Source organism: Sus scrofa, chromosome 5, assembly GCF_054392235.1.
Source record: "Sus scrofa isolate SSC_HxYL_T2T_F1_AM1 chromosome 5, Sscrofa_HxYL_maternal_Yorkshire_Landrace_v2.0, whole genome shotgun sequence".
Lineage (NCBI taxonomy): Eukaryota > Metazoa > Chordata > Mammalia > Artiodactyla > Suidae > Sus > Sus scrofa.
The window spans coordinates 103,006,369-103,026,596 of NC_139387.1; the positions used below are offsets into that span (position 1 = coordinate 103,006,369).

The 20,228-nt window shown below is 34.7% G+C and overlaps 1 protein-coding gene across 13 annotated transcripts in view; it reads left to right on the forward strand.

Annotated features, from left to right (window-relative positions):
* MGAT4C (MGAT4 family member C) overlaps window positions 1–20,228 on the forward strand; it is a 731,126-nt gene that overhangs the window by 304,800 nt on the left and 406,098 nt on the right. For 6 of the 13 annotated variants that reach the window (XM_085024832.1, XM_085024824.1, XM_085024826.1 and 3 more), the window contains 1 exon segment: window positions 9,933–10,043. The exons of the other annotated variants lie outside the window; for them this stretch is intronic. The gene's annotated coding sequence lies outside the window, so the exon portion shown is untranslated. 13 annotated transcript variants of the gene reach the window in all.

Here is a 20,228-nt window from a genome sequence, read left to right on the forward strand (position 1 = left end):
GCTATTTCTTGGGCCGCTCCCGCGGCATATGGAGGTTCCCAGGCTAGGGGTCTAATCGGAGCTGTAGCCACCGGCCTACGCCAGAGCCACAGCAACGCGGGATCCGAGCCGCGTCTGCAACCTACACCACAGCTCATGGCAACGCCGGATCGTTAACCCACTGAGCAAGGGCAGGGACCGAACCCGCAACCTCATGGTTCCTAGTCGGATTCGTTAACCACTGCGCCACGACGGGAACTCCTTATTTATTTATTTATTTATTTATTTATTTTTTGTCTTTTGTCTTTTTTTTTTGTTGTTGTTGTTGCTATTTCTTGGATGTCTCTGTAGTTTTACCATCTCCATTAATTTTCCAGAATGTCATATATGGAATTGTATAGTATATAGTCTTTTCATATTGACTTCCTTCACTTATAATATGCATTAAAAGTTATGCCTTTTCATGGCTTAATATTTCATTTATTGTAGCACTAAATAATATTCTGTTGTCTGGATGGACCACCATTTCTTTATCTATTCACCTTCTGAAAGACATTTTGGACGTTTCCTAGGTTTAGCAATTTTAATTAAAATTGCTACAAATATCATGTGCAGATTTTGGTATGGGCATAAGTTTTTGAATACTTTAAATAAGTACCAAGGAACATTGCTGGACTGTATGACAAGAGTGTGTTTAGTTGTTTAAGGCACCATCGAACTGTCTTCCAAAGTTGCTGTACTATTTGCTTTCCTATGGGCAGAGTATGAGAATGCTCTTGCTTCAGATCATTCAAACCAGCATTTGATTTTGTCAGCGTTCTGGACTTTGGCCATTCTAAAACATGTATAGTGGTATCTTACGGCTATTTTAATTTGCATTTCCCTGATGACACTCCACTTTTCCTGTGCCTATTTGCCATCTGTCTATCTTCTCCATTGAAGTGTCTGTTAAAGTTTTTGGACTACTTTTTAATCCACTTCATGCTTTCTTATTGAATTTTAAGAGTTCTTTATATTTTGGATAATTGTCCTTTATCACATGTGTATTTACAAATATTTTCTCCCTGTATATGGCTCTTCTTGTTGTACTAACATTGTCTTCTAAAGTGTTTATTTGTTAGATATTACATGTGAATGTTTGTTGGTACCCAAAGATGGAACTGAAACTAAGGGAGACAAATCACTTTAAAAGTGAAAGGTGAAGAACCTAATGGAGGAGATATGCAGGAGTTCCCGTCATGGCGCAGTGGAAACGAATCCAACTAGGAACCATGAGGATGCAGGTTCGATCCCTGGCCTTGCTCAGTGGGTTAAGGATCTGGCGTTGCCGTGAGCTGTGGTGTAGGTCACAGACATGGCTCAGATCCGATGTTGCTGTGGCTGTGGCATAGGCCTGCGGTTTTAGTTCCGATTGGACCCCTAACCTGGGAACCTCCATGTGTCACAAGTGGGGGCCCAAAAAGCAAAAAAAAAAAAAAAAAAAAAAGGAGATATGCAGATACAAGAAAGAAAATAACTTATGTAATATGTAGAATGTTTAAATCAGCACCTAGCACATAGAAAGTATTCAATATTAGTTGGTACAATAATGAGAAAATGTAGACAGAAGAAAGAAGAAAATGGGGCAAGAAAGAATGCAAGATTGAGAGAGGACAAAAGTCAGAAAAAAAGGAAAAAAGTAGTATTAACTGACTATTGCTATTTCACTTTTTATTCAACTATAATTCATTTTTTGCTTGCCACTTAACGTTTTATTTTACTGTGATATTCAGTGTCATTATATATTATTTTTATTGTGTCTGCCTAAAATCTTTAAAAACGAATATGAAGACAAGTGTATTCATTCTGAAGGAGTTTATTATATTCCATTAAAAGACCATTATCATAAGCTTTTATATAACTCCAATTTTGTGCCTACTTAATTAAGTTTTGAAATCTGTGCAGATGAGATAAAGGGAAGAGAGTGTGCATTTGACGGACACTTTCCAGAGAAGATGAATTTCTAAATGATATGAAAAACTCATTTCATATCATCAAGTGGCATGATTGACCATGGCTTTGTATAACTTCAAGAGCACCATTTACGTTTATAAATGGTAGTTTTTGGAGCTATGCGCTGCTGTGATCTATCTGAAATTCAACTTCTCTTACTTTTTTTGGCCTAGCCCTTGTAATGTTTCTTGGCATTAACAGTTTATTGAGATATGGTTTACAGAGAGTAAAACAGATCCTTTACAAGTACACATTTTGATGAGTTTTGATGAATGTATAGAGTCACTACCACCACATCATGAAATGAAAGTTTCCTCATTTTAAATGGTGCCTCTTTCAGCCAACATATCTCCTTCCATTCCCATCTCCAGCAAATCATTGATCTCCTTTCTGACAGAATCCAGGTATATAATTTTTAATTTATATTAAAATCACAGATCATTTTGCTCTTAGGAAGAGGTGAAATGATATTAAATGATTCAAATTTGAGATTATCTAAAAAAACCACTATTTTGAAATACTAGGTTAGTTGACATAATAAAATATCATGACATATGTATGTCATGGCAAAAATAATGAGTAAAGACATGACTTTCAGTGGCATTTTATTTGTATTTTTTTGTATTTTATTACTCTTCGCTGCTTTTATTCTTTTTAGGTCTTTCCCCCTTTTTCTCTTTTGTATATACTTCATCTCTTTATTATTTAAGGAGATCCCAGTTTTTCCAAAGAAAAAATTAGGAAAAATAGAAACCAAGTCCACTTGAAGCTTAAGAGTTACAATGAGATCAGATTTTGGTCAATCCATGGGCTCATTGTTGAAGGCAATTCCATTAAACTTGTTACTTTTTCAACTATAACTGATGCATGTGCAGTGCAATGATTTTATGATTGTATTTAGTAATAGATAGTAATCTCTAAATTTTTTAAGCCTATTGATACCATTCTTGTTACTTTAAGTTATGGTTAAGTGTTTCCGGTCATTCTTTTTTCATTCAGTAACTGTTGTGTACACAGAATTCTGCTCATTCAAAGAAAGGGCATGTTTTTGGAATACTGTTTCTGCTTTAGGGCCACCATTCTACAATATCTTTTTCCGTGGTATTATTAATCTTTTTTATTCATTTTGTATCATAATATTTCAAGCTTATCTATTATACACAACACTAGTGATGCATGGCCAAACAAGCCATCTTGTTCCAGGTGCATGAGGATGTTTAGGTTGGAACATATTTTGTAGGTTTGCATTTAATGCTTTCATTTACAAAATGTAAAGGTCTACTCTTGGCACCTCACCTTTTTTATCCTATTGTCTCCTCACAATCAGTCAGGAAGAAGAGCGTTACCACCTCTCTCTCACAAATGAGGAAAGTGAGGCGTAGCAATCATATGCAACTTACAAAAGGTTACATGTATGTTCAAGCCTGTTTTTGTATCATTGTGATAAACACTTTTTCCACCATGACTAATCACAGTCATATATATCAGAAGAGTTATATGATTAACTTTCAGCCACGATAGCAGTTTTCATCTCATTATGTGAACAGTAGATAATGTAGAAAACAATACATAAAATCCAAATTAGTAATGTGCAGGAAAAAAGTAATTAGATAAGGTACTATTGATAAGGTATTATTTTATGTTTCTCCTTTTTTTCTAAGACATTGATCTTATAAATCTATACCAAAAAAAAAACCAAGTTTTTATTCTCTCTCAGACCCTCCAGAAGTTTCATAAAAAGATAATGTAAAATGAATACAGAGTAATATCTGTGATATAATGGTATATTATTTTGAGAAAACAAGTGCATTATTTACTGTGATAATGTCATCTGGGGCAGTCTTCCAGGAATAAATAATTATTCAAATGGCTATTTTCCTACTGAAACATTTTACCCAATCTGTGTGATTTTTTTTTTTCATTATCAGGACGAAATGGACTATTGCCTTAGCAATGTGTTTTCACAAACACTTCAAATTCTTTTCCAAAGAATGTATTATCATAATGATTTTATTATTATATATATTGCAGATATATGTGACTAACAGCGACCTGCTGTGTAGCACAGAGACTGCTTGCTGTACTATAATGGCCTACATGAGAAAAGAATCAGAAAAAGGATGGAGATATATATATTATACATATATATATATATATTCTGTGCACCTGAGGCTGATGCAGCACTATGGATCAGCTATACTCCAATAAATTTTTAAATTTTTTTAAATTTAAAAATAAAAAAATAAAAAAATGCATACACACATTTACACACACACACATATTGAAAAAGTTCCTTTGAAACATATCTATCCAGAAAACTGCTAACTCTTCTTTTTTTTGGTCTTTTTTTTTTTTTTTTTAGGGCCATACAAACTGGCATATGGAGGTTCCCAGTCTGGGGGTTGAATCAGAGCTACAGCTGCTGGTCTGCACCACAGCCACAGCAACACCAGATCCAAGCTGCTTCTGCAGCCTACACTGCAGCTCACAGCAATGCTGGATTCTTAACCCACTGAGTAGGGCCAGAAGTTGAACCCATGTCCTCATGGATACTAGTTGGGTTCAGTACTGCTGAGCCATAGGGGAACTCCCATAAAACTGCAAACTCGTACGAGAATAACTCAGTGAATTTTCATAGTGGATATATCTAAGTCAGTATAACCCTAATAGGAAAGAAAATACTAAAAGTATCTCACGAAACTATTTAATACCTGTGAGTTATTATCCTCAGTCTACCCTAAAAATAACAAGGACGTGGATATCTATTACTATAAATTAATTTCTGCCATTTCTGAAGCCTATATATATATGTATAGTATGTATATACATATGTATATGTATATACATATGTATACGTATGTATAATATGTATATGTAATTATACAAGACATACATTTGTGCCATCTTTTCTGAACATTATGCTCGAGACTTACAAGTATTGTGTACAGCAGTAGTTAATTATCATTGATATATTTTATTATATTACATGAATATTCTAAAATGTTTTCTGTTTTACTGCTGATGAATATTTGTATAGTTTTCATTTTGGATCTGAGAACTCCTGCAAACAATGTAATGTATACCTTTTGATGCCATATTCATATATTTTTTCAGTATGAAATTAGAATTGTGGTTGTTGTGTCATAGAGTTAAGTATATTTTTAGCTTCAATGCATACGATCAGTTTTTCAGGCGCTTGCACCAACTTGCTAAATGTTAAGCATTAAGAGGTCTATTTGTCCCAAAATCTTGAAATAAGATTTTAGGCATTCTAATCAATATGGTGATCATGCATTTCCCAGATGAGAAATACCTCTTATCACTCTTTCATATGGTATTGGCCATTTGGACATCCTTTTGTGTAGAGTGCCTGTAAACATTAGACTGAATATCATTTTCTTATTAATTTCAGAAGTTTTATGCATTAATTTACTGTAAATGTTATTACAGCATAATTGACCTAAATTGAACTATGCATATTAAAATATGCAATTTGATTAGTGTTGACATATGTATATACTCAAGAAACCATTAGACAATCAGGATAATGAACTCATCTGTTACCTAAAAAAGGTTCCTTATGACCTTTGGCTATTCCTCATATAAGCTCTACCACCTCTCTTTTCTAGTCTCCAGGCAATACCTGATCTGCTTTCTGTCACTATAAATCAGTTCGTGTTTTAGGAATTTTATATGAATTAAATCATACAGTATGAACTCATTGTTTTGCTTCTTTCACTTGGCATAATTACTTAGACATTGCATATATTTCCTTGTATATATCAAAGGTCACTGCTATTGGGGAGTGACTGTTTACTGAAGACCAAGTTTTGATTTTGCAAGATGAAAAATATCTGGAGATGCTCGTGCAATATTGTAACTATATTTAACACTATAGAACTGTATACTTGGAAATGGTTAAGATGTTAAATTTTATGTTATGCATTTTTAACACAGTAGAATATGATTTTAAAAACTTGTTTTTAGCTTAAACCATTGGTGAATTTTCTAGAAAAATAACTGGAAAAAGGCAAGATTTGCAAAGACATAGTAGAATCAGTCATTCTGTTTGCGCAGGTTTGAATTAAAAACTGTTTATTAGAAGGCCAAGAATTGAATTTCTACATGTAAGTGAAAACATATAGTATTTGTTTATCTCTGACTAGTTTTACTAAGCATAATACCCTCCGGATTGATCCATTTTGTTGCAAATGACAAAATTTCATTCTTTTAAAAAAATGTCATTCTTTTAAAAAAATCAACTATAGCTGATGTTTCAGGTAAAGAGAAAAGTGATTCAGTTTTATATATACACACATATACATGTATATATACACGCATACATATACAAGTATGGAGAGCACAGGGAACTATGTACACATATACCCACATACACAGATATATGTATAGTTCCCTATGCTATACAATAGGTCCGTATTGTCTATCTATTTTAAATATAGTAATGTGTATCCTTATCTCTTAACCCCAAATCTCTAATTTATCACACCACCTTTCCCCTTTTGGTAAACATAAATTTATTTTCTATGTCTGTGAATCTATTTCTGTTTTGTAAGTTCACTTGTATCAATTTTTTAGATTCCATATATAAATTATACCATATACATCATGTTATTCTTTGACTGACTTAGTATGATCATCCCTAGGTCCATCCATGTTTCTGCAAATGGCATTATTTCTCTCTTTTTATGGCTGAGTAGTATTCCACTGTATACATATACCATATCTTCTTTTTTAATTTATCTGTTGATGGTCAAATGATTGCTTCCATGACTTGACTACAAAATAGTACATCCATGAACATTGGGGTGCGTGTATTTTTTCCAGTTAGAGTTTGTGTCGTTTCCACATACATGCCCAGGAGTGGGGTTGCTGGATCATATAAATCTATTTTTAGCTTTTTAAGGAACTGTACTTTAAACCACTCTCCATAGTGGCTGCACCAACTTACCCACCAACAGTGTCAAAGGGTTCACTTTTTAACTGCACACTCTCCAGCATTTGTATACTTTTTGATGAGGAACATTCTGACCAGTGTGAGTAATGCCTCATAGTTTTGATTTGCATTTCTCTAATAATTAGCGACAACAAGCATCTTTTCCTGTGCCTGTTGGCTATCTGCATGTCTCCTTTGGAGAAATGTCTACTTAGGTCTTGTACCCATTTTTTGATTGGGTTTTTTATTTGCTTTTTAATGTTGAGCTATATGAGCTGCTTGCCTATTTTGGAAGTTGAACCTGTGTTGGTCACATCACTTGCAAATATTTTCTCCCATTTCATATGTTGTCTTTACATTTGGTTTTTGGTTTTCTTTGTTGTTCAAAAGTTTTTAAGTTTAATTAAGTTCCATTTGTTTATTTTTTTTCTATTGTTTCTATTACTCTAGGAGATGGATCCAAAAAATTTTGCTGCAATTTATATTAGCATGTTCTGCCTTGTTTTCCTCTAGGAATTTTATAGTACCTAGTCTTTTATTTATGTATTTAATACATTTTGACTTTATTTTTATATGGTGTTAGCGAATATTCTAATTTCGTTCTTTTACATGTAGCTGTCCAGTTTTCCCAGCACCACTTTCAGAGATTGTCTTTTCCATTGTATATTCTTGCCGCCTTTGTCATGGAGTAATTGACCATAGAATGTGGGTTTTTTTCTGGGCTCTCTATTCAATGCCATTGATCTATATGCCTGTTTTTTTTTTTGTGCCAGTACCATACTGTTTTAATTACCATAGCTTTGTGGTGTGTTCTGAAACCAGAGATTATGATTTCTTTAGTTCTATTAGTCTTTGTCAAGGTGGTTTTGGCTATCCAGTTTCTTTCGTGTTGCCATATCATTTCCTTTTTTATGACTTAGTAATATTCTATTCTGTATATCCACCACATCTTCTTTATCCATTCATCTGATTCTTAGATTGCTTCCATATTTTGGCTATTGAAAATAATGCTACTGTGAACATCAGGGTCCATACATCTTTTTGAATAGTGCCACGTCACACCTGGAAGATTGACTATGGTCAAAAAGACAAGAAATAGCAAGTGGGGAAAGTATGTGGAGAAAAGGAAACCCTAGGCAGAAATTGTAAATTGGGATGGTCACTATGGAAAATGGTATGGATGTTCCTCAAAAATTTAAACGTAGAACTACTCTATAATCCAGCAAGTCTATTCCAAAGAAATTGAAAACACAAACTTTTTTTTAAAATCTTGTTTTAGAGAATGTGGTTTAAGATCTAGTTGAACAACATCAGGAGATCTGCCATTAAGAATTTGCTACAATGATTTGTCAAATCACTTCTCTATTGTGAACCTTAGTTTTCTCAAGTGTAAAATGGCTATCTTTAATGCCCTCTTCCCTGTTCTGATGAACATATTAAGTAAGGATATGTGAGCAGAAAAATTTTTAAAGGCAAATATTAAGTAATAAGCATGATAATAGTTCACTGATACCAAGCTTAAAATAACAAAATGAAACAAAACAAAAAAGCAACAACATGGGTCTCCTGTGTGGCTCAGCAGGTTAAAGATCTGGTACTGTCACTGCAGTGGCTTGGTTCACTGCTGTGGTATGGGTTCAAGCCCTGGTTCAGGAACCTCCTCATGCTGCTGGTGCAGGGAAAAACAAAAAACAAAAAAACAGCATGAAGGGTGTCTTCCTCCACGCTCCTCCTCTGTAAGTAACATAATGAAAAGATGAGCCATCTGTGTTCTTAGAGGAGTAGTATACATATATCCATCTGTAGTACTCTGAATTATAATCAGAATTTTTAAAGGCACTAATATCTGCAGATATGAATAGGGAAAGTTCTGCTTTCAAGTCTTTAGGTTCTTTAACTTTAGTTGAAGAAGTTACTTTTAGAGACTTAGTAATACTTAGAATTTTACACTTGTAGAATATCTACATTTTTGCTTACTTCTAGGAGACGTCTTTTAAGTTGTTATAATTTGTAATTTTTAGAGTTGTACAATTATAATTTGTGTATTCATAAATTATTTTGATCTACTTGTTTAATTTGTATAATGAAAAATAAAGTATCAGATATAAAAGTGCAAAAATCTCCTGCAACTTTCTATGCCATTAATTCACATTTTTCAAATGATGGCACTGCTGATAACTGTTAGCCAGACACATTGAAAGCAAGGGAAAGATAATGTACTTATGTAGTTGTGAGATCAATGTATTGCTTGGGTTGTTTTAAGAAATGATACAATTCGAGGCTGTGTTTTTCACTAAGGCTTATTTTTTTCTTAGTAATGAGAATCTGCCATTCACAGTTATAATCAGTTAATATTCCCATAAATATTAGACGTTTAAAAATAAAAGTCCAGGCTGTGTAACCTTTTCACTGCCTCCATAAAAAGTAAAGGATATGATTGTATTTAGACCCCTTTGAAGGTTTGGGCAAAGGAACAGTGTAATATTTAACAAGACTGAGAGATTTAGCACAGTTGGTCTCAGACTCTAGCGTATATTGTAGACATTACTGATGTAGCTTCTGTGCAAAGTAGAGATGTGGAATAGTCACCTGACTTGTATCGAAGAGAGAATGAATGAGACCTAATAATACATGTCTCTTTGTAAATAAGGGACTGAATATTGTCAAATTTAAAAATAAAGACGTACAGATACTAAGTAAATTTATTTATCAATGTCATTTTGATTTAAAATGCTTTTTTTTTTAAAGTCCTGCACACATTCTCCGAAACAAAAGTATTGCAATAATAGTAGAAATGACACTCACACGTTCATGGTTTTTTAAAGTTATTATTCTCCGCAATGAAGGGGGAAAACCAAACAGCAAGCCTTGAAAGTAGAAACATAATTGGCCTGTTTGGAAAAAGTCTACTAGGGTAACAGGGAGTAGGCTGAACATGCAAGTGCCATCATGACGAATGTTTACAACACTTTTTTGAGAGCCAATTATACTGGGTTTTTTTGTGCAGGGACTGGAGATCAGCCAGATCAGTCGTATGCACAAAGCCACTTTGGGTCTGTCTTTTCAAACAAGAGCTGCAGAAAACGTTATAGCAAGGTCGAAGCTTTATTCCACTCTGGTAAGAGAACCTTTCTTTTTCTTTGCTATGGAGAGTTTGATAAATCCTTTTAAACCATAATGCAGTCAGGGAGCAGAGAAGCTGTTCTATGTTATAAGTCATAAAATGTTTTCTTTTCTTTGGAACTGTTTTTTCATGATGCTTTTTGCCTGTGTGTTATAGTGAAATAAAACTGGAACACTAAGTCATACTGCACATGTTAAATTTGTACTGGAGATAGGGGAGTCTTAAAGTACTCTTCGGCTGAATGAAATGTGGTGTAATTTTATGTTTTATACTTTAGGTCTCCTGGTAGGACAAAAGGAAAAGTCAGTATTCTGACATTGTGGCTGAGAGTAAATCCATGTGTTTAAATTTTCCCCTGACCAGCGATGTTATTAATTCCCAGCCTCTCACCACCATAAACTTCAAGAACCCAACCAAATTTGGCCTTTGGGTTTACTCGCAGGCATTTCTGACCACTCTAACTTTCTTTCATTTTAAAAACTGGAAAATCTGGGTGTGATAATTCTGGATGAGTTTGTCTGCACGTGGCTTTTGTCATTTGAGCTCTAAATAATATAGCTGTACACATATATACAAAATAGAGTATTTTGTTTTTCGCAGAAATTTCTTTGAACTGTAATGTGCTTCAATATTTACACAAAAATCTCTACCTATTATAAACTCTATCTGATTTCATATCTGTCTAAAATGATAGGAAATAGTTAAGAATATAAATACATGCATATACGTATACATATTTACAAATATTTGACATGTGCACAATTAATTTAAAATAATGGCAGATTTATACATTATAGTAATATAATCCCTACAGAAGCTTATCATTTTAAGTATGCATTTATATAACTTTTCATTTTCTTGGTAAGCATGTGTTCAGAAATTGACAGTGTAAATATCAAAAAGAGTTAACAACCAATCAGCTTCATTGAATGCTAAATCCATATTTTAAGGTGAACTTGTCTAGAGTTTCTAGCAGCTCAATTACATGTATGATTACATATATATATATATATGATTTGAATATAAATCTTTTAAAGAATTTATCCCAGAGTACTATTCCCAGCTTCAAAGTATAAGCAGCTGGCAAAGTCACTCTAAGTCACTAATAAATATTCATGTCTATTTGATCATATTAATAAGCATTTATTGACTATCTACTTTGCTAAATAGTTCAAGGACAAGAAATATGTAGCTTATAAAAGAAATGTATGATACCTGTACAGATTTAAGGATGCTTCAACAAATGTACTTGGAAATAATTTGTATTGAGGTTTTAGCTAAAGACAGGTAAGATTATATCACATGCAGAGTGAGGAACAGTCAGGGACAAATAAATGCAACACAAATTAATTTTTCAGATTAAAAAATAATTCTACTCTTTAATACTTGAAAAGCTTTAGTGATATCATTTTTCCCTTTTACTCTTTTTTAAATTATCCATGCATTTAATACAACTCATTTTAAAGTACTCGAGCTGTATATTTTGTACTGAGAGAAATATAGACAGCCCTGGCCTTAAAAGAGAGTCTGGTCTAAAGGGGAGCTGAGGCAAAATAAAGAATTATATCACCACGAATCCAAAGTTAATAATATTATTAAAAATAATAATAGTTCATTTGGAACTGCTAGAGCTGCTAGAGGAAGCAAGGCCTTGCCAGCACTTTGATTTTGGGCTTTTGGCCTCCAAAACCGACAAAAATTTTCTGTTGCTTTAAAAGTCACCAAATTTATGGTAGGTTGTTATAATGCTCTAGGAACTACTAAATAATGCTTAGCTGGGACACAGGTATCTTTTTAGAAAGTAATAGAAACAGGAGTTCCCTGGTGGCCTAGCAGGTAAAGATATGGTATTGTCACTGCTGTGCTACGGTTTGATCCCTGGCCTGGGAACTTTCACCTGATGGATGCAGCCAGAAAAACAGATTCCTGATCCATATGGCCATTATTAAAAAAGTTATGAATAATAAACAGTGGAAAAGGTATAGAGAAAAGGGAGCTGAAATTCCCATCGTGGCGCAGCAGAAACAAATCCGACTAGGAACCATGAGGTTGCAGGTTCGATCTCTGGCTTTGCTCAGTGGGTTAAGGATCCAGCATTGCTGTGAGCTGTGATGTAGGTTGCAGATGCGGCTTGGATCTTGCGTTGCTGTGGCTGTGGCATACAGCTCCAATTTGACCCCTAGCCTGGAAACCTCCATATGCTTCTGGTGCGGGCCTAAAAAGACAAAAAGACAAAAAGACAAAGAAAAAAAAAAAAAGAAAGAAAGAAAAGGGAACTCTCCCACAGTGCTAGTGGGAGTGTAAACTGATACAGCCACTATAAGAACAGAATGGAGGTTTCTCAAAACACCAAAGGTAGAGCTGAGGTACGATCTAGAAATCCCGCTCCCGGGCATATATCTGGAGAAAACTCTTAATTCGAAAAGATTGGTACACCCCAATGTCCACAGCAGCACTATTTACAGTAGCCAGGATATTCCATATATATAATGGAATACCATTCAGCCATAAAAAAGAAATGAAATAATGCCATTTGCAGCAACAGAAATGGACCTAGACATTATTATACTTAGTGAATTCAGAAGAAGAAAGGCAAATACAATGTGATATCACTTACATGTGGAATCTAAAATATGGCACATGAACTTATTTACAAAATGGAAACAGACTAACATAGAGGACAGACTTGTGGTTGCTAAGGGAGTTGGGAGGGATGGATTGGAAGTTTGTGATCAGCAGATGCAAACTACTCTATATAGAATGGATAAATAACAAGGTCCTGCTGTATAGCCCAGGGAACTATATTCAATATCCTCTAATAAACCGAAAAAAAGAAAAAGATAATAATAAGCAGTAATTCAGTTAACCATCTGTGGCTTCTGCCCTCTTAAAGAGTGTGTGCTGCTCTTAGGCACTTGCAGCGGGAACAACAGCAGAAGTCCCCATTCCCTTAGTGTCTGCCTTTCCCGATTTTGAAATAAATTTCAAGTAGACAAAAGTTTCCTTCTAGTGAAATAACCCTGTTTAATGACATATATATATATATTTTTTCTTCTCATTATTACCTTTGCCTTTAGAAACTACACTTATCACACACACACACGCACACACACACACACACACACACACACAACACACTATTTCCCAAGACAAGAAAAAGACGTGTCCACATGTGCCCCCAATGAGTATGGCACAGCAGGATTTCCCAGAATTTTTTTCCCCGCAAGCTTTTACTTTTGCTATTTATGCCAACAATATCATTTTCCTGTTGTCTCAGGGGACTGAAGTTTCTGAACAGCATGCAAATGTCCTACTTCATAATCACAAAGACAGTGAGACACCTCTGTCACAATTCCCTCCTTCCATTGTTTTCGAAGTCTGCATTTTAAAAAGTTATATGTTAGGAGTTCCTGTTGTGGCGCAGCAGAAATGAATCCAACTAGGAACCATGAGGTGGCAGGTTCCGTGGCTTCGATCAGTGGGTTAGGGATCCGGTGTTGCCATGAGCTGTGGTGTAGGTTGCAGTCGAGGCTCAGATCCTGCATTGCTGTGGCCATGGCATAGGCCGGCAGCTGTAGCTCCAATTTGACCCCTAGCCTGGGAACCTCCGTACGCCATGAGAGTGGTCCTAAAAGGCAAAAAAAAAAGTACATGTTAAAATTTTATTTTTTTTAAATTATTTTTCAAATGTCCTTCGCCTTCTCTACCCACCTGCTTTTCTTACAGCTGATGATCACACTTTGCATTTCATTAAGAAAGTACAAGTATCTTGTGGGTTCCATTTGCCTTTGCCTCCAAATCTAAAAAGCTGACCTCAATCTGCATCCATCCCTCTCTCTTCTTTCCACCTTTTATAGTGAGAGGAAACACCCAAACTTCTATCAGTGTTCAACCTCTCCTCTCCTTGACTGCTCAAGTGTTCACCTCTGACTGTCAAATCTGTATTCCTAATCATCAGTTTTATTTTCTCCATAAAATCCTTCCCACTGGAACTCTGTTTTAACTGTCCATACCTATAAGTGGCAGGCTGGGGTGGTAGATTCCCCTGTAGATGCCATGCATATTTCTGCTCCTCTCCACAACCTTTTCAAGGAGGGCTTTGTCTGTTTTGTTGTTTGTTTGTTTTCCCAAACACTGTTTTCATGACCTTGCCTCCACTTCTCTCCAATCTTCCTCTACTTTCATGACTCTTCCAAACATTCTCAGGTAGCCACTTGACTTTATTGTTGATAAATCCATACACACTTCTGTTCTCATCTTGCTTTCCCATCAGTACTTAAAAGTTCACTGTCCAATACTTTTTGAAACATCTTAACCTTTACTTCCTTGATACTCCATTCTCATGAGTTTGGAGGGTTTGTTTGATTTTCCTACTTTTGGGTAGTTTATTTTCCTTCTCTTTTTCTTTTACTGGACCACATGTTTCTTAGTTTTACAAAACACAGTCATGGACCCAATTCTCCTCTCCCTATTTTCTCTTTCTCCCTCCCTCCCTTTTTCCATGATCTTCATTACTAAAATTTAAAAACGTTTTTAAATATAAACATTCTTACAGCAAACTGTACCGATATATAGGTGTGAACTTTTATAAAAGAGAGATATACCTGGCAGTCATATTAAATTTTGGATCACCTAATAAAATACGTGCTCTACCTTAAATAATATTTGATTAGATTCTACCATGTTTCTATTTTACTACTGAATGCCACTGTTGTTTCATACATTTACTATTTCTTTATATATACAAATTAGTAGAAATGAGAAAGGGGAGAGGATATGAAGGGAGTGGGATAAAAGGTTTTGTTATACTGAGATATTCTTACCTTGTGATAAAATAAACAATAAACAATAAGAGTCAACATATGAGAAATGGTGCAAATTCTCATGTAGTTATTTTTATTTTGAGGTCTATGAGATTCAAACAAAGATTCATAGCAGAGAGTTTGTAATGAAATTGAGAAGAACTATCTGAGAAAAAGGTACAGGTTTGGAAGTTATACCAGTTAAGCATTTTAGTTTCAACAAATAGGGAGAAGAATTAAGTGCCTCAGTCATTATTCTGGAGAATGTATTTCAAAAAGAGTTCACTTAAAAAAAAATAATCACTTTCAGAGTTCCCATCTTGGCTTAGTGGTTAACGAATCCGACTAGGAACCACGAGGGTGCGGGTTCAATCCCTGGCCTTGCTCAGTGGGTTAAGGATCCAGCGTTGCCGTGAGCTGTGGTGTAGGTTGCAGACATGGCTTGCATCCTGCTTTGCTGTGGCTCTGGCATAGGCCGGTGGCTACAGCTCTGATTAGACCCCTAGCCTGGGAACCTCCATATGCTTCAGGAGTGGCTCAAGAAATGGCAAAAAGACAAAAAAAAAAAATCACTTTTATTGAAAACATTACTAACTATATAGTGGACCCTTTCAGATAGTATTTGAACATTTATCCAGGACAAAAAAATTACAGAGAAATAAGATTAGAGATAATGTAGAAATGATGAGAAATTATCAGAGAGGAGGAAAATGACTAGTAACTAATGAGTGAAAACAACCTATTGTGAAACAGTGAGAATTTCACCATGGGAAGTAAGATGTCAAGGAAATTTTAGTCAGTTGCAAGTTAGAAGAGAAGAAGAGATGTATACTGAGCATAGAGCTAAATCTGTCTTTAGAAGAAAATATAGGAGTTCCTGTGTGGCGCAGTGGAAACGAAATCCGACTAGGAACCATGATGTTGTGGGTTTCATACCTGGCCTCGCTCAGTGGGTTAAGGATCTGTCATTGCCGTGAGCTGAGGTGTAGGTCTCAGACAAGGCTCAGATCTGGTGTTGCTGTGCTTCTGGTGTAGGCTGGCAGCAACAGCTCCGATTAGCCTGGGAATATCCACATGCCACGGGTTCAGCCCTAAAAGGACAAAAGACAAAAAAAAAGAAAAAAAAAGAGAGAGAAAATATACAACTCAGTAGCAAGAAAAACCAACAACCCAATTTGAAAAACGGATAAAAAACCTGAATAGACATTTCTCCAAAGAAGACATACAGATGGCCAGCAGGCACATGAAAAAATGCTCAACATCCCTAATTATTACAGAAATGCAAATCAAAACTACTATGAGGTACCACCTCCCACCTGTTAGAATGGCCATCATTAACAAGTCAATAAATAACAAATGCTGAAGAGGGTGTGAAGAAAAGGGAACCCTCCTACACTGTTAGCGGGAATGTAAATTGGTACAACCACTATGGAAAACAGTGTGGAGGTACCTTAGAAAACTAAATGTAAAACTACCCTATGGCCCAGCAATCCCCCTCTTGGGCATATATCCAGACAAAACTTTCCTTGAAAAAGACACATGCACCTGCATGTTCATTGCAGCACTACTCGCAATAGCCAAGACATGGAAGCAATCTAAATATCTATCGACAGATGAATGGATTAAGAAGATGTGATATATATACATAATTGAATACTACTCAGCCATAAAACAGAAGAAAATAATGCCATTTGCAGCAACATGATGGAACTAGAGACTCTCATACTAAGTGAAGTCAGTCAGAAAGAGAAAGACAAATACCATAGGATACCATTTATGTCTGGAGTCTAATATATGGCACAAATGAACCTTTCCACAGAAAAGAAACTCATGGACTTAGAGAACAGACTTGTGGTTGCCAAGCAGGAGGGAATGGAATGGAGTTGGAGTCGGGGGTTAATAGATGCAAACTATTGCATTTGGAATGCATAAGCAATGAGATCCTGCTGTATAACAGAGGGAACTATATCTAGTCATTTGTGTTGGAACATGATGGAGGATAATGTGAGAAAAAGAATGTATACATATGTATGACTGGGTCACTTGCTGTACAGTAGAAATTGACAAAACTGTAAACCAACTATAATGGAAAAAGTAAATTTTTAAAAAAGAAGAAAATAAAAGGATTATACAATGTATTAGTGAATAAAGCTTTGGTGTGCCTGATGTGTATGTATGTTTATAACATATATTATGTGTATAAATTGATATCCATCATAGACATGCTTCATTTTGCTTTTGACATGATTTTTCTATGCGTACTGTTTCTGGTGTTAATTCAAATACAGTAATTCCACCAGAATTACTTGCCTTATCTCTTTAAAATCCAGATTACATTCTGGAAATTATGAAACGGTTTTTTTCTCTATATTTATTTCAAAATTGGTTAAACCTATGTAGCAGATTCTTAGATAAATTTATTATCATGTGCGATCCCCTATTAGATAAATTTAAAAGTTTGATATCACCTGTTTATAGATTCAGATGAGCACTACTCAAGAAGATATAGCATAACTGATATCTGTTCCAATGAGCTAAACTGGATCATGGAGACTGACCGAGATATTCCGGATATCTTTAGAAATATTTCTGATACCAGGGAACATGGGATGCTTTCTCTAGAACACTTATAAACCAACAAATGTTCTCCAGATAATTGGCTTAATTTTTTTATAGGAGTAATATTACACACACACACACATATATATAACACTACATAGATATCATATAATAGTTTATATTAACTATTTTAATATATAGTATACAATAGTATATATTATATATTATGTATTTGATGGAGGAGGGGCTTTACATCAATCATATAGAAAATAACAACAGACCTAAAAACAAAAAACAGTGCAAGAAGCTCTCCCATAGCCAGATCTTATTGCAAACTATCATCATATTATTTAAATACATTAAGATTTACTAATCTATAAAAAATTCAAATTCACTTTTTTTTTCTAGTTTCCCTGTGCTTTGTTTATATTTTAGCGTTTTACATATAAATAAACTTTCAAAAACCCAAGGCTGTTTTATTTTTTTAAAGCAATAGATATATATGCCTTATTTATCTAAAGACATAGGGATAATATAAAATCTCAGCAGATGAGGAATAGAATGGAATTTCCTCAAGTGGATAAATAGCATTTATTAAAAAAAAAAACCAAAAAACCCTACACCTAGCATCCTTTTCAATGGTGAGAAACTAGAAGCTTTCATGATAAAATCAAGAAAAAGATACAGCTGTCCCCTCTCACAACTTCTTTTTTAAGATCTTATTGGAAATTCTGGATAATACAATAAAAAGAGAAAAGGAAATAAAAGATATACCACTGGGGAAGTAAGAAACAGATCTGCTTTTATTTGCAAATGGCATGATTATCTTTGTAGAAATTCCAAAATAATTGACAATGAAACACCTGAAACTATAAGTATTTGTAGCAAGGCTGAAGGATACAAGGTTAATATAAGAAAACCAGTCAGTTTCCTATGTGATGAACATATGGAATTTGAAATTAAAATTTAAAATTAATCTACCTGAAACTTGATCTTAGACTTGCACCCTCTAAATCTCTGAGAAATATATTTCTATTGAATATAAGGCACCCAGGCTATGGTATCTTTTGTAGCAACCTGAATATACTAAGAGTATTATCCACAAATATAAAAATAATTCTTAAAATTCAATGATGAGAAATGTTAACAGCTCATAAAATAGACAAAAGAACTAAACCAACACCTCATTAGAGAAGATGCTGGCAAGGAAGGTCAAAAAGCATGGCAAATAAATATGAAACATACTTGACATCATATATCATTAGGGAATTACAAATTGAAACAAGATACGAATACACAACTGACTGAATGTACAAAATCTAGAACACTGGCAACACCAGATGCTGTTGAGGATGTGGAACAATGGAAAATCTCATGCATTGCAAATGGAAATAAAAAATGGCACAGTAACTTTGGAAAATAGTTTGACAATTTCTTAAAAAACTGAACATAATCTTACTATATGATTTAGCAATTGCACTTCTTGGTATTTACTCAGAGGAGTTGAAAACTTATGTCTACCCAAAATTAGGGCACCAGTATTTATAGCAGCTTTATTTATAATTTCCAAAACTTGGAGGCAACCACTATGTCCTTCAGCAGATGAATGGTAAGTGAACTGTACCACATCTGGACTATAGAATATTGTTCAGCACTAAAAAGGAATGACTCATCAAGCCATGCAAAGACATGGAGGAAAATTATACACGTGCTACTGAGTGAAAGAAGCCAATCTGAAAAGGATACATACCCTATAATTCCAAATATATGATATTCTGGAAAAGGCAAAACTATGAGGACAGATAAAAGATCAGTGCTTACTTGAGGTTGGAAAAGAGAGGAATAAATAGGCAAAACACAGGATTTTTTAGAGAGATGAAACTATTTTGTATGATACTGTAATGGTAGATACATGTCATTATGCATTTGTTGAAACCCATAGAATGTACAACCCCAACAGTAAACCCTAATGCCAGCTGTGGACTTGGAGTGATAACGATGTCAGTGCATGTTTATCGACTGTAGCAAGTGCGCGACTCTGGTGCAGGATGTTAACATCGGGGAGATTGTGCATGTGCAAGGACAGGGGATGTGTAAGAACTACTCACAATTCCTGCTCAGTTTTGCTCTGAACCCAAAATTGCTCTAAAACAACATCTGCTTAATAGGAAAAAAAATGGAGAAAAGAGAAAACGTAGAAAACTTTGCAAATGTAGACCTCTTACCAGTGTGCTGCTTCTCTCCAGATGATCCCTGTCAGCATTAAAAACTTCAATAAATCATTGTGCTCTTATGCATATATACATGTTAAATTATTTGTATTTTATCTTATTTTCTTGTAAAGTTCATATTTTAATAGATATGAATGATATCCCTCGAGTGCATAATTGATAGGCTATTACAAAGCATATAATTTGGCTCCTACACTTTGTTATTTAATCTGATTGTAATAATCAGCAGTACAGAGATGAAAAACGTTTAGTTAAGATTTGGGTTGTGCCCTGCATTTTTCTAGTACAGTCATTGAGCCAATTCTGAGAAAGCATTCAGTCTTACTGGATCTGTAAATTAGCTAAATAATTAGCTATAAACTTAGTAAATGCCCTAAAAGTGAAGAAAAACAGCTTGCTAAAAGAACATAGTAGCCTCCTTTCCTGTATCTTTGAATTTAATTTTTAAAATACGATGGCTCTTTGTTCAAATGAAAGCTTAAATGTTTGAATGGGAGGCAAGCTTTCCAAGCCCAGTACCTGCACCACTCTCCCTTCCAAAGCCAAAGAGGCTCCAGAAAACACCAAGGTCTTCTTGGAACACAGTT